This window comes from Lepidochelys kempii, chromosome 6 (genome assembly GCF_965140265.1).
Source record: "Lepidochelys kempii isolate rLepKem1 chromosome 6, rLepKem1.hap2, whole genome shotgun sequence".
NCBI classification, from domain to species: domain Eukaryota; kingdom Metazoa; phylum Chordata; order Testudines; family Cheloniidae; genus Lepidochelys; species Lepidochelys kempii.
The window spans coordinates 23,883,840-23,899,847 of NC_133261.1; the positions used below are offsets into that span (position 1 = coordinate 23,883,840).

General features: G+C 48.9%; 1 protein-coding gene across 2 annotated transcripts in view; it reads left to right on the forward strand.

Annotated features, from left to right (window-relative positions):
* The window catches only part of CD151 (CD151 molecule (Raph blood group)), a 57,043-nt gene that overhangs the window by 11,418 nt on the left and 29,617 nt on the right, over positions 1–16,008 (forward strand). For both annotated transcript variants that reach the window (XM_073347166.1, XM_073347167.1), the window contains exon 2: positions 11,956–12,066. The gene's annotated coding sequence lies outside the window, so the exon portion shown is untranslated. The remainder of the gene's footprint in view (positions 1–11,955; positions 12,067–16,008) is intronic.

The window sequence follows — 16,008 nt, forward strand, 5'->3', positions numbered from 1 at the left end:
TTCAGTTGCTCAACTTAAAAGGGCCTGACTTTCAGAAAGTGCTGAGCTCCTGCCCTCTGAAAAATAGGCCCCTTCAAATTATCACCATGTTGGGCACTCAAAAATGGAGGCATCTAAAAATCACTGGTCACTTCTAGACACTTTGGCCGTAGCTTTCCTGAAAATTCTCACTATTTCTGTTAAAAACGGAGGACTGGAAAGATCCCATTCTTAGTGCTGAGATCTTAAAGGTCGAATTTAAACACCACAGCTCTGGTTGTTCCCCCAACCCCACTGATGCCATGGGGATGATTTGGGAAGCAGATGGTGAGCCAGCGATACCTCGGACAGTTGTCACATTGGCATCTTCCCTTTGAACTCTGCTAGTATTGAATGAACTTAAAGAAGCAGGCAGAGCCATCTGCAAGAGCGGAACCGTTGGAACAAGCTACCAGGCATGTGGTGGATTCTCCATCTCTTGATGCCTTCAGGAAGGCATCCAGTCTTCACTTGGAAGATTATGCTTTAGTCAAATCAGTTATTGGGCTCAATAGAGGGTTACTATATGAGATCATCTGGCCTGTGTTATACAAGAGGTCAGACTAAATCAATAGTCTTCAGCCTGTGGTCCACGGACCCGTGGGGGTCCACAGACTGTCTTAAGTTTTCCAAAGGGATCTGCACCTCCATTTGAAATTTTTTTTAGGTGTCCGCAAATGAAAAAGGGTTGAAAACCACTGGGCTAGATGATCTAATGGTCCCTTCTGGCCTTAAACTCTATGGGGAGAAAATAGAGGGAGTGAACCCAAAACTGCTTTTATACTTCGTCTGTGATGAGGCTACCTCCTTCCTTCTGGGGTAACCAGAGAGATGGAAGGATGGAAGAAACCCCATGTCGGCTAGCTGCAGAAATCCAGTCCAGGATTTCCCAGCCATAATCAGAGTGCTGACTAACAGACAGCGCTGGAATGCAGTGGATCTCTTCTCTCAGCTACAGATCAGTGGTGTATTAATTCTCAGTAAGGATCGTGATTCGCTGAGGTGGCTTCAGAGTCTACTTTGCATACTGCTAAAACTGCATCCGCTCTGCGAGGCGTGGCACCACCTTAACTGTACCGATATAGTTAAAGCAGCACGAAGTTGTGTGTCGACAGTTCCTTAGTGACGAAGCATTCACTGGTACCTGTAGGGACAGTGGAGTATGAATGGGGGCAGAGAAGGAGTATGGCATCTTTCAGAGGAACCTGATTTACAGCTTGAATGGTGCCAAGTATCAGAGGGGTAGCTGTGTTAGTCTGTATCCACAAAAACAATGAGGAGGATGCCTCTGAAGAAGTGGGTTTTTAACCCACAAGAAAGCTTATGCCCAAATAAATCTGTTAGTCGTTAAGGTGCCACCGGACTCCTCGTTGTTTTTGATTTACAGCTTGTTTGAGTGTGCTGTTCCCCCGCCCCTCCTAACATTGGCACTCAGCCAGCTTGTAATTGCCTTTAAACAGCCCATGCCTTCCCCTTGTTTATTCACATGCTGATACTTCCCTGTGATGTTTGCAGGCTGCTCTACAAACAGCTGAGTAAATGGTTTTGTCGATCCATTAAAGTTTGCTGCAAAAGAGAGGGGGAGGGAGGGATGGAAGGAACTTCTATTTCTAGCAACGGGGTGTTAATTTTGGTTCTAAGGAGGATTATTTTAGAGGCAGCTCAGTCCTGAGTTTGCTGCACATAACATGTTGCTGTTGCTACAGCAGCAGAGAGAGAGGCTCCCACTGCTTCAAGAAATGAACTATCATTTAATTTGCCCTTGAACAGGCTCAATATTTGATTTAAAAAAATTTTTTTTTTTTTTTTTAGTAAATGATCTCAACTGTGGAAAAAAGAGAGAGAGAGAGAGAGAGAGAGCTACTCAAAGCCTTAATCATAGCCGGAGATACTCAGGCTTCAAAAACGGAGCCCTCAGAGAAATGGAAACCAGAGACATGTTGGGCACCTGTGAGTCTATCCAGATAGGAGCAACTTTAGATTGCTTTTGGCATTCACAGAACAGCGCAGTGGGTAGACGGTCGCTTATGGGCTTGGGGAAACAAGCACTGAATGGTCGGATTGTGTTATCATGTGGGTTGGTATGACGAGCAGTGGCTACAGCACTTCTGGATGCGGAAAGCCACCTTTCTGGAGCTGTGTGTGAAGCTCACCCCTGCACTGCGATGCAAGGACGCCAGAATGAGAGCCTCCCTATCAGTAGAGAAGCGTGTGGCAATCGCTGTGTGGAAGTTGGTGACTCCAGACTGCTACCGGTCGGTCGCGAACCAATTTGGTTGGAGTGGGGAAGTCAACCATTGGGGCTGTGTTAATGCAAGTGTGCAGGGCAATAAATTGCATCCTGCTACAAAGGACTGTGACTCTGGGAAATGTGCATGAAACAGTGAATGGGTTTGCATAAGTGGGTTTCCCTAACTGTGAAGGGGTGATAGATAGCACACACATTCCAGTTTTGCCACCAGACCACCATGTAACTGAGTACATGAATAGGAAGGGGTACTTCTCCATGGTATTGCAGGTGCTCATGGTTCACCATGGGCATTTCACTGACATCAGTGAGGTGTGGTCCGGGAAGGTGCATGATGCACGCGTCTTCAGGAACACCGGCCTGTACAGAAAGTTGCAAGTGGGGACTTCTTTCCAAACCAGAAGATTACAGTGGGGGATGTTGAAATGCCCACAGTGATTCTGGGAGACCTGGTATACCCCTTACATCTGTGGCTCAAGTGGCTTACACGGGACGCCTGGACAGCAGTAAGAAGTGGTTCAGCAACAGGCTGAGCAGGTGCTGGATGACAGTGGAATGTGCCTTTGGCAGATTAAAGGCACGCTGACGTTGCCTTTAGGGCAGGTTAGACCTTAATAAAGATAATATTCCCCTGGTCATAGCCGCATGTTGTACATGGCATAATCTCTGTGAAGCTAAGAGTGAAAGGTTTGCTCGGGGTGGAGTGCTGAGTTAGACTGGTTAGCTGCCAGATACCAGGGCTATCAGAAGGGCCCAGAGGGGGGCAGTTCGAATCAGGGAGGCTTTGAGGCAACACTTTGAAAATGAGAACCAGTAATATAGATCTCTTCGATGGGTGCTGCAATGTTACATTACGTGTAGTTTTCCTAGGAAGCAATGGTGACATTTTGGGCTTTACATTCTAGTAAGCAAATGATTAAACTGTCTGTGTATGTACTGGTAGTGCCTACTATCTCAATTTGTAGAGATCAAATAAAGATATTATAATTCAAAAACTTTGCTTTTATTGCACAAGAAACAGCACACACAAACACCCAGATGTCTGCTGGGAAAGGAGAAACCAAGGAAGGGCAGACTTTCATAGCTGTGTGTAGGTCCAGCCGTCATTGGGAAAGTTCTCCAATGGGGTGTAGTGAAGGGGAAACCTAGAAGTCCCAGATCGTGGAAAGGACTGTGTGGGTGGAGTTTGGAGGGGGTGGGGGGTGGCATGGAAAAGTTCTGAATGTGCTGCAGGGGAGGGCGGGCTCAGATCTGCTCAGTCTGCAGCATTATTAAGGACTTCAGCACCTGCGTTTTCTACTCCATTACTTTAATCATCCACTCAGTAGCATCCTTAATAAACTCCTGATTCTCTTTTCTGTCCTGCTGTTTAGCTTCCAGCAATCCTGGTATTCCCTTTTCTCTGCATTGGAGTAGTGCAATACCTCCCAGAACATGTCTTCTTTGCTGCATCTTGGGCACTTTCTTATCTGGCGGAGACGCTCGGCAGGGGTCCGTGGGGTGCTCCTGAAGGCCACATCTGCCAAAACACAAGGGACAATGCACAGAAGTGGGATTGTTAAACTCACACACAACATTGAAATATTTCAGTTAAATACATCTTTTGCAACATAACAGTCACTTTCTCACTGACCCTTGGCAGGCACACATCTCTGTGAACACCCAAAGCACGGTGAGTGTTGGCGGGGGTGAGGGGGAGTGGCGCTGCACATGGGGGGGAAAAAAGCACACACTCTGCAAGGGTCGTGGTGCAGCCGACTAGGGAAAAAATTCTAAAATTCCCCACACTTTTCCACAGGCGGGGGTCATTGTAGCAGATATCTCGCTGCTAAAGGGAAGCAGGGAAATGAGGGCACATCTACTCCACGCTTGTGGCTTCCGCCCTGCTCCTTATGCTGCTCGCCTGTGTGCCGCTTTGGTCCTTGCACAAGTGATTGCCAAATGGCGCGGGAAAGTTTCCTGCAACAGGGGAAGGAACAAAGCAGCAAACCTTCGGCAGAGGATTGCTAGTACCTCCCGGAAACTTTCCTGGAGACCTCTGGAGGATTCCCGAGAAATGTCAGTATGCATCAACACCCTGTTCCGCCGTACTGATTAGCTACACAGGGAAATGTCCAGCTCACAGAAACACAGCTAGCCTCCCACATTTCTAGACCCTGAACCCACCTCCACACTACACAAACCACAGCCACTTACCAGGCCTCTCCTCTTCTGCTTCTTGCTCGCCAGAGAGCAACTGCTGAGACTGGCTAGTCACCTCTGGAGTGGAGAACCATTCCTGGCTGCCCGTCCCATCGGGCAACCCCGCTGGGAGCTCCACATAGTCGTCTAACTCCACCTCTTCATCAATAACTTTGTCCTCCAGGTTAGGTCCTCTTTCCGCCACCTCCAGGACCGCCGAAGTATCTACGGGGCTCTTGGAAGTGGAGTCGCCACTGAGGATAGCATCTAGTTCCTTATAGAATCAGGAGGTCTTAGGTGAAGCACTGGAGCAACAGTTTGCCTCCTTTGCCTTATGGTATGCCTGCCTCCATTTCTTTATCTTTACTCTGCACTGCAGCATGTCCTGATCATACCCTTTTCGCGCAAGCCTCGAGAAATGTGCCCATTGGTATCCAAGTGTCTACAGTTCAAGCACAGCTGTGACTGCACAGCCTCCTCTCCCCATAAACTGACCAGATCCAGCAGCTGCGCAGTGGTCCAAGCAGGAGAGTGTTTGCTGTGGTAACCTGCCATGGTCACCTGGAAAGATGTGATGAGACTTCTTGGAATTTCAAAAATTCCTGGGGCTTCTAAGGGGGAGGGGCAGATGGTTGTTTATCTGGCTGCAGGGCAGTGGAATTCAAACTGCTGACCAGAGCAGTCGCGGTGGGCATTGTGGGACACCTCAGGGCGGCCAGTTAAAGTGATAAAATCAAGCGTGGTGTCTACACTGGCACTTTGAGAAAAATGTAGAGGAAAAAGATTTATGTCTCTCATGGGGGTGGGTGTATTTTGTTGCCAAAACCGGGCATTTTTCCCGACAAAAGTCACATAGCAGTGTGTATGCGTTCATTGGGGGGAGCGATAGCTCAATGGTTTGAACATTGGCCTGCTAAACCCAGGGTTGTGAGTTCAACCCTTGAGGGGGCCATTTAGGGATCTGGGGCAAAAATTGGGGATTGGTTCTGCTTTGAGCAGGGGGTTGGACTAGATGACCTCCTGAGGTCCCTTCCAACCCTCATATTCTATAATTCTTTTGTCAACAAAACTTGGTAGTGTAGACAAGGCCTTAGTCTGCCTGTGCCTTAGTTCCCTTTCTGTTAAATGGGGACAGTGCTGCACTACCTCACAGGAGTGTTGTGAGGATAAATACACTAATGGGGGTGTGGTGCCCTGCCCAGTTGCTATGACGACTCTGGGGGCTATAGAAGCACCTTAGCAGCTATTGCATCTTCCAGTGGTTCTTGAAAATATGTTTTATTGCTCTGGTTAAAGTCTAATAACTGTGAATTATCACTGCATGATAACTAACTGCCAGCATTGGCGTACACCTAACACTGCATGTAGATCCAAAAATATGCCTGGCTTGGGGACCACCCCTGCGTCTCCCGCTGGCGCATCTGGGAATTAGCTCTGTCCATTGTGGAGCGCCCTCTGCCGGTGGTGTCCCGTCCATCATCTGCTCCCCCATTGGTACCCGGACTCGTGTTGCTCCCCGCTCGGCAACATCTACTTCAGGACACTGCCCTCCGGCAGTGCCCCCCTTGTCCATCCTTACCCCTTTAACAGCAGGTTTAACAGCAGTCTTCCAACTTGCCCCTGCCGCAGTGGCCAACCACAACCTCCAAAGTCTAGCCCCTCTGCTCAAGAGCCAGTTGCAGTCTGTCATGGCCACTCTTTCATGGCCAGGTACAGTACCGGGGGGGAAGGAGGGGACCCAGGCCTGCCCACTACTCTGAGTCCCGACCCAGGGACCCTCTAGTGGCAGCCTCTCTGCCCTCCTTCTCTCCTCTTGTCTGTCCATCCTCCCAGGGTCACTTCCCTGCTGACCCCTTGCACCCTCTAGGCCCTTCTAGTCAGGGTCTGCAGTCTGACAGGTATGGGGCTGGAGCTTTCCTCTGCTCCCCCAAGCCTGCGCTGCGCTGCGCTGCGCTGTCTGAGGTGCTGGTCCCCTTAGCTCCCTCTGAAGGTCTGGGAGAAACTGACTGCTTCTCTCCTGGACAGCCTTTATATAGGGCCTAGCCTGGCCCTGATTTGCTGCCCTCTGCTCAGCACTGATTGGCTTCCCCACAGGCCCTCTCTGATTGGCTGCCATTCTGTGCAACCGCTCTGGCCAGTTGTAGCCCAATCTTGCCTGGGGGTGGGGCACCACCCCACCACAGGAACTAAGATGATGATGAGGGATCTGTGAATAATAAATAGAAAGCACCTTCTATAAGAGCTCTGTGGACTCAGTTCAGCTAACAGTGTTTACCTGCTGAGCTTAAAAGTTACAATGCAGTTTGGCTAGCCAGTGTCGATGAGGTGAAACTGTCTTGTAAAAAGAGCTTGATGTACACTTGAGAAATTCAACTGGTTAAGGCCCTTAGAATATTCGTTGAGCACTGCACCCACACACACACATTCCCCTAACTGTCTGCAGGTCTGTTACAAACCGTCTAACCAGTTCAGTTTGAACTGATTTAGTGCCATCATGGACTCAGAGAAGCTGAAAGGATTCAACGAGTCCTACCACAGTCCACCGGGGACCTTGGGGAATGGCCCCAATGCGTCGTCTGTGGGAACTGAGTGGGAATGATCAGGGAGTTGATCAAGACAGCATCAGTCTCGTATGGAGGGGCGCATAACTTCCATGGATTCAGCACGGTCAATGCAGATGCACTAAATCGCTTGTGATTAAACTGGCATAATGCACTGGATCCAGTTCTCGAGTGTAGACAAGAGCCCTGCTCTTTAAATAAGGGCTTTGAGTGGAGATGGATAGCATGGTGTCGAAAACACCAGAGGCCAGACTACCTAAGTGCTCCCTGTCTAGGCTACCACTGCCACCACTGCGGAGCTACACCAGCAGTAGTAACTACGGGGAACTTGGAGGGGAAAAGGAAGTGTCCTCACAGCAGGTTTGTGGTGTCTGTCAGCTGAGACTGACCTAACTCATCCACTGTTCCTCAGGTCCGGATCTCAAGGAGCTCTTTGCAAACACACAGCAGGCCCTGAGCTCTGGCACTTCTCGTGAAGAGTGAAAAGCCTTTTATTATCCCTCTTTTCAGCTCAGTGGCTGGTGAAGTGGTTCCTGTGTATAAATAGTATAAAGTGCTCTGAGATCCTTCTGGATGAAAGGAGCTTTCTTTCAGACATAAGGATGCGGTTTGCATGGAAGAGCTTTCATTAAATCCACGCGTGGAGTGCCCATCTCCAAACCTGCTCTGTCTGCAGCCCTGTATTTTTGCACTGTGTACCACCTTCAACTGTTTTGGAATCTGTTTTGAGGGACCCATTGCTTTCCAGAGGATCAGGTTCAGGGAGCTGTGGCCTGTAGCCTCCTGGCCTAGGGTTGCCAATCCTCCAGAATTGCCCTGGAGTCTTCACAAATTGAAGATGAATCTTTAACTAAATCTTTAACTAAAGGCTATGTCATGTGATGAAACCTCCAGGAATACAGGAATATGTCCTGCCACGGCAGCCGCCAGGAGCTGGGGCTGGGAAGGAGGGGAGTCTCTCCCTGGTGGCCGCAGCTCTGGAGCTGGGGAAAGTCACCTCTTTCTCTGGCCGCTGCAGCCCTGCATGTCCCAAATTCCCTTCACCCCCTCTTCTCACCCCACTGCCCCCTCCCACCTACCTCCTATTCCCCCCAAGGCCACCACCTCACTTTCCATGTGCGTCTTCTTGGGCCAGGCACCTAATTAGTGGCCCTTCATTCTCTCGTGTTCAGCCGCCCCGGCTTGCACCTTAGAGCGAACTATCTGTAGACCACCTGAATGGAGCTTGTGGACCACTGGTGGTCTGTGGACCACAGTTTGAGAATCTCTGCACTAGAGCATGCTTCCATTCAAAAACCAAAGAGGAATCAGAAGATGGGGAGGGGAGTTCAGCTCCATGTCCATTCCATACGCCTGCCCTTGAGTAGCTTCCTTGTCTCATATAGTTTAAGGTTTTGATCACACTCATGCTTTTCACCACCCCATTGGTGGTTTGACTTTCAAGCGTGTTCTAACTGGTTGAAATGAAAAACGCATTTTGCATCCTGGGGACAATTCTCCTCTTGCAAGGGGAAAGGGCATGGGGGCAGGCAGCACCATGATGAGCTTCAACAAAGGGCAGAACACAGCTGAAGTTCCTGAAGATTTCAGGCCCAGCATGTCATGGGGAGGCAGGACTGGACATTTGGCTCATGAGTTGCTGCACTGTCTGAGCCTCAGTTAAGAGTCTGAGAGCTCTTAGAGCTAATGAGCGCTGCCAGGAGTGCAGACAGCCAGGGGAAAGATCTGGTGGAGACCTGTGTACACATGTAATGACTCTGAATCTGGCTGAGCTAGACTGAAGGGCTGGTCCTAGGAAATCAGAGCCCTTGTCTGGAGTGCTGGGCTTTGAGGCTGGCAGCTTTACCTCAGGGAGGAGGAGAAAGCAGACAGTGGTGCTCTGTCACTCAGTGTCGGTCAGCTGGTGTAGAGTGTGTCTGGAGAAGAGGTTGGCAACCTTTCATTACTTTTTTTTTTTTTAAACATTGCTGACGTTGCCCATTTGTTTTTAAATGGCTCTCCTAGGAACACAGACAGTAGAGGTAGGAAGGTCCCTCCTAGCTCACCCAGCCCAGCTCCCTGACAATTCTAGCTACTCTGAAACCTGATTTATATTCCAGTGCTTTTCCCAGGTGACTTGCAAGCATCTTAAATGTTGGGGCTCCTCCCACTTATCTTGGGAGACTGTTCCATGATCTAAGACTTTGTCTATATTACTGATTACTTCGGTATAACTCATTTTGCTCAGGGGTGTGAATAATTCACAACCCTGAGCAACGCAAGTTATACCGACCTAAGTACTGGTGTGGATAGCACCAGGTCAGTGGGAAAGCTTCTCCCACTGGCATAGCTACCACCTCTTGCAGAGGCTGCAGTTACTAAACTGACAAGTCTACCGTCCGCTTAGATCATCTCCATCACAAGCGCTCCAGCCTTGCAGCTGGGCCACTGTACATGCTGCATTGTAGATGTGGTCTAATAGACTCTTCGCTGCCAGGAAGTTAACTCTGCTTCTTCCAGGGTTTTTTTGTTTTTGGCAGAGAGGGGGAGGAGGAGAATAAGGGATGTTGGAGGTACCTGAGACTTTATCCCTTGTACTTCCCTGTGGGCCATATTCAAACTCCTAGCAACTTCAAGGGGCATCTGCCTGACTAAAAACTGGGTGAGAACCTGGGGTTTTGGCCTTTGGGTAATACTTACCCCTTTTCTTCCAGGTGTGTCACAAAGACCAATCCTTATAACATCCCAGCAAGGCAGGTTAGTCAGTATTAATGAAGACCAAGAAGTGAAGTGACTTTCCCCAAGCTTCAAAGTGAGTTAATGACACAGCCGGAATAGAATGCAGGGAGTCCTGATCCTGTGCTCAGACTGCTGGATCACACCACCTTTGCAGGGGATAAATCAATGCCAAAGCCCCATCCTCACCCCCAGCAGCATTGCCAGCAGGGGCAGAGATTTCAGGAGAGAGAAAAACTCTTGCATGTGGAATCCGCATGTGTCCAGCATTTTGAGAAAAATCTCAGACTCACTTGTTTCCTGTTGTTCTGCAGCTAGGAGTGTGACTTTAAAGACAACAGAAGTAAACAGTGTTCTATTCTGGGGTGGGGAACAGAAGCAGTGGGAGTAGAAACAAGTCAGCTCAGCCATTAACACTATACTTCTGCTCTCCTTTAACTCGCAGAACCCCAGACAATATTTTTGTTTGAGGGGGATGTGTGCAAACTGCTTACAAGTAGGAATTCCAGTTCCCCAGCTGAATCTCCACAAGCAGCTAAAGGGCAAGGCAAAGGGTGGGGTGGGGTGGGGGGAAGAAACTGTAGCATTCACACTGGGAGGATACATTAATGTTAGCTTTTCAGAGAGGCAGACTGATCATGGGAGGATGGGGATTTTTTAATTCTGTGTTTTGTACGGTGTTTATCACAGGGGGGTCCTGGTCTGCAATATAAATAAGTGGCTTTAGGTGAATTCCTGCCCCCTTCTCCCCTTTCATGTCCTGCGGTTTGTGACGAAGGATTCCCAAACCTTGCCAAGTGCAGATTATCGGGAGCCTCAGGGCTGCACCTGATTTGGGCTGTAATTAGTTGTAGCCATTCTTAGTCTTTCTGTGAAGATGCAGCCCATGGAGACTTCAAGTCCCCGCATGCAGTGCTCTCTCTGGAGAACAGGCAAGTTGTCTAAACTCCTCCCCATTTCCTCCCCTTCCAAAAAAAAAAAAAGAAGAAAAGAAAGAAAAGTTGGAGCTGGCTACCCATTTGACTTCAGCGAAAGTCCTGTAGGGTTTCATTGCGAAGACTCCAGGAGAGGGCTACAGAAATGCAATAGGCTTGTATAGAAATTATTCTCAAAAGCCTGTAATATTTAGTGGAGAATGAGATCCTTTCTGTAGGTTTGTTTTTAACCCGGAGGGCTAGTCAGTTCACAATTGGGGGAAGAGGCCTTAGGCAGGGTGGGGAGGCAGTGGCAGGTAAATCACAACGGTGACCTATGTCCAGGCAGTACTGCTTGGGCTTATGTCAGGTTTGAGGGGCCTTTTCAGCTGAGAGAGACACTGTGTTGCTGAGCATGATACAAAAACCTAGACAGGCAGGGGAAGTCAGACAGGAGCCAGATCTGGATCAGCTGTTCTGGGCTGTCATTAGCCTGTTAATAAGATCACTCGCTGATAACTCATGGTTGGACAGGGACTGGCTTGGCATATAGGCCCGAATTCTTGGTCCCCCAACTCCTGTGCTTGGGACAGAGCTGGGGGCTGGGAAAAGGTGACTTAAAACCACGGTTGTGCGCTGCATGTTTTGGAGCAAAGCTGGGGGCCCTTCCTGGCTCTGGGTGTCAGCCTCAGAACTGTTCTATCTCTGTTGGTTTCTGGAGCTCCTGATGAGCTCTGGCAATTGGTGAATAATGGTAGAACTGTGAGCTCTGGCCATGTGCCCCATTTCCATCCCTGCTTGCCCACTTCCGCCCACTCCATACCCCTGGCCCAATCCTGACATGCCCCCTATGCCAGGGGCTGGGAGCAGAGCTGGCTTGGAGTCCTTATGCCAGCTCTACACTGGCTGGGGTGTCTTCCCGGGCAGGGCATATTCTCCATGGGCTTTCTCAGGGAGCCATTTCCACCCCTTCTTAGGCTCCTTTGTGTTGCCAGAGTGCACCTGTGCTGTGGTTTAGGCAGCCTTGACAGAAACATTAGCTGGGTTTACTTGATGTTACAGACATGTGAATATAAACCCAATGACTGGCTGCCCCTTTCTGGGAGCTTCCGACACTAGAGGGCTACCTATCATATCTCCCAGAGCTGCAGCCTGGGCCTTCCTCTTTTCGTCCTTCCAACGCACACATGTAGCATGCTTTGTGAGCAGACGCTCTGATGTTACAGAATGAAGGTTTGATGGAGATGCGTGCTATTAGCTTTTTAATATAGGGAAAGGGAATATTTTTTTGCTGAGGGCTGTCTTCCTTCTTTTTCAGTTGTTCTCTTCCCTGTATCCCATTGAAGACGAGAGCAGGTGAAAGAGAAAGACATCCCCGTGGAGAACTGAGAGGTCTCATTTGTGTTCCAACTTTTCCTCCCCCTGAAAGGTGAGTGAAGCCGTGTTTGTTTCCCCTTTGAGCATCCCCTTTAGGCAGATAATAGCACTTAGCATTTATGCACTACAGAGCACTTCACAAGCAGCCCTTACAATGCAGCTGGCGGGAAGGCTGTATTTAATGGTTCATAGCTGTTTTCAGTGTCATAAAGCACCCAAGGGCAGAGGTGATAAGCAGCAGGATGACATTTTTTAAAATAAATCCTAGCTGGTAGATCGGGGAGTGCTAGTGGGATTTTCGTTTGGCACAGAGAGGTTAAGGGCTGGATTTTCAGAAGTGCTGAGCACCTGTAATTGCCCTTCAGCTTCTCTGAAAATTAAGGCCTTAAGTGATTTATCCAAGCCCAGCAAGTGGTTGGCAAAACCAGAACTAGAATTTAGTTCTCAGGTGAGACTATCTTGTGCATTACGTATGTGGGTGAAGATGGGCTGTGAAGTCCACTATGGACCTTACAGTACAGCTGCACTGCATCTGTCCAGCACTTAGCTACTGTGGCCATGGGTGCCACCAAAAGGTTGAACAGCTGTGAACTCTATTTTCTGCCTGACTTGTGTTTAACTGGGGAGAAAATAAAGACACATCATTGGGCACACCCTGGATGCTGCTTGCCTCCTAGTTGCTATTCATTAAGTGTTGCCTTTTATGGCCTGGGAGTTATTTAATTTACTTAGGTTAAGAAACAATGCCTTACCTCCCCATCCATTAGACATAGCTTCAGGGCAGGCTATGCAGAAAAGTCTTCAGGACCGGCTTGCTTTCTTTGCTGTCTAATTGACTCCTGGTACGGGGCAGGTAGAGGCAGATTCATTGAGCCACTTTGTGTGTGTGACTAGACAAGTGCCTATAACCTATTTGAATGCAGGAGCATGTGCTTTCATAGCCTTGGCATGTGCACATACATAGATGAGCTAACAAAATCCAGTGGGCTGGGGTGGGACCCCACAACAAGATCTTGAGACGCAGGTGCCTCAGCCCAGGATAATGGATGCTACAGTACCATGTTTAGGGCTGGACTGTCAAGTGCCACAGTTGGGGTTATTTTCGAAAGTGCTCAGCTCCTACTGTGTTACTTAAGCTATGGCTACACTTGCAGATGTAGAGCGCCGGGAGTTGAACCAGCCCTCGGAGACAGCAGTGGGGAAAGCACTGCTGTGTGTTCACACTGTGCTCCTTGTGACTGTGGAGCGTGTCCACATTAGCAGCTCTTGCAATGCCACAGACAGCAGTGCATTGTGGTAGCTGTCCCAGCGTGCAAGTGGCTGCAGGGTGCTTTGGGAAGGGTTTGCAATGCGTCATGGGGCAGACACAGCGTCACATGATGCCGATTTCCCAATCCCCTTGTTCCATGGGCATCCGACTAGATTGCCAGCTGCTTTTCAAATGAGGGGGTGGGGAGTGTGACAGGGAGTGTGTTGTGTGTATGTGGGGGGAGAGACAGTGTGTTTTCGGGGGCTGAGTGTGTCAGCATGCTACCTTGTAAGTTCAGACAGGGGGAAGGGGAAAACCCGACATCAGCCCCCACCCACACTCTCTCTCTCTCTCTCACACACACACACACAAACACACACACACCTCTGCAGCAGGAGCATTCCACAGTAAGGGTTTGCTTTGTGTCCCTGGGCTGTCAGAAACGAGCTTTGAAAGGGGATATCCGCATGCCTGCAGTCAGAGTTCAAAACAATGACCAGAGTGCCCACTGGACTTCAGGGGATTATGGGACGTTTCCGGAGGCCAATCACAGCACAATAATGCCACACGTCCTCCACACTCACACCCCTGTGCTCCAGCCGGGGCGCAGCAAGCTCTATGCTTCTCATGGAGGTGGATTACCAGGAGCGCTGCAGCGTCCAGGCACTCGAAGTGCCTTGCCAATGTGAACACCTCAGGAGTTATGGCGCCTGGGCCTGATTTAATGTGCTCTAACTTGCAAGTATAGACAAGGCCTTATGGCCATATTGTCGGAGGAGCTCAGCACCCAGCATGCCGAGGCCCCAAAGGATCATTTTAATGCTCCACATCGCTCCAGGGCTTTTCCAGCAATGATGCAGTTAAACATCATGGAAGGCATGGATGCTTACCACTGCTCAGGATCAGCTTCTTAGGTGCTTGGGCAAGGGGTTCAATACAAATGTATCTTTCCTTTGTCTATTTCCCTGAAGATGGGTGTTGCTCCCTACAGGGCAGCCTGGAATAGCCTCTCGCAAAGAGCTAGTCAACTCTGTGTGGTACAAGGAAAAGAAAATGCATTACACACACAAGGGAGGGTCCAGAAAGAACCACGTGTTTCCATGAATAGTTTCCTTGGCTAGTCACCAAGCATTCAGGAGCAGCCTGTACTGGCTAGGAGGAATAGATCAAACGAAGACAGCCATGATTACTCTGTGATTCATTGGCTACCACCCTTCCATGAATCATCTGTGCTTCATAAACCTGCAGCTGTTCTCTGTCTGCTCTTTGAAAACACACAGAGAGGAGGACCTCTTGTGTGCTTTTACTGCTCCTCTTGTCAGAACAGCTGAGCTTAGTTCTGCAAGATCCTCTGAAAAGTCCTTACCTGAGGCTTGTTAGAAACATCTGTGTGTGAGAGAGGGAATTTCCCAGGAGGCCTTGAGCAGTGGCAGAGGTTTTGGTGTAGAGGGTATGTAGTGACTGCCTCACCCAGGGTTGATTAGAGCCTAAGTTGAAAGTCCATTGCCCACCCCCCACACCAATGCACAAGATTATGGCAAGTCTGACATCTCCCACTTTAAATACATGGGACCCTTGGGAGGTGTCAATCAGCAGGGGATCTGGCCCAGGGCAGGGAGAGTGAAATACTAAAAAGGCAACCCAGCGACAGTAACAGGCTGTACTTTTGCTGTTCGGCAGTGAAGATGTCATCAAAGAGCCCCTATTTTTTGTGGGGGGGGGGGTCAGGGGGGATGGAAAAGTGCAGTCACCTAGTTAGACTGGGAGATTGGGTGAAGTGAAAATCTGATCCCATGGAGCTTAGAGGAAGTGGGTGCATTGTTCAAGATACACGGCAGATCCTCAGCGGGTGTCAATCAGCCAAGGGAGCTATACTGATTTACACTCACTGAGGATCTGGCTTACAATGATAACTTGCCGGTACTCAATAATGACAAAAATCAAAGTCGCCAATCCAGATCTCATTATTAATTATTGGTGTTACAGTAACACCTAGAGGCAGCAGTGAAACTCAGGGCCCCATTGTGCTAGGCTTAATGTGTGTGTGTGTAGAGAGAGAGAGAGAGTTTACAATCTAAATAGACAAGACAGGCAAATGCTGAGAGGAGACACAGAGACACTGAGCATGACTTGCCCAAGGTGTCCCAGTAGGACCGTGGCAAAACCAGGAATAGAACCATGGTCTCCTGACTCCTAGTCCAGTGCATTAGCTACTAATCCACAACACCCCTCTTCAAATTATGCTCTCCTCAGGGCAGCCCAAAACCATAAGCCGCTGTGTTATTCCTCTGCCTTAGCCAGTGTGCTTTGTGGGCGATTAGACTGTGTCAGCTCCCTGCCACACCAGTCTGTCCTCTTCAACCACAAGCTCCTTGAAAATCCTCCAGTCTTAACCTTGCTTTGCAGGTAGAAGTCAGTGAACCCCAGTAATTGAGTTCCCCAGAGATGTCTGTCTGTAGTTTCTAGTCCCTCTCACTGGATACTCGGAAATTATTACATTTGCTGCCCCGAAAGAGACAGTGTATACACCAGCCTGCTAGGTTAGCTGTGTACTCTCTATATTTAATATAATAGCACTGAGATAGTTTAGAGTAAAACTAAGAATAAGTTTATTAATAAAGAACAGAGATTTAATTGATACTAGGCAAGTATAAAAGAGAGAAAAAAGGGTTACAAAAATACCATATTTTCTAGAGCCTAAAATGTAATTCCTTAAAAGTTATACCTTTGCTTAAAACAGTTTCT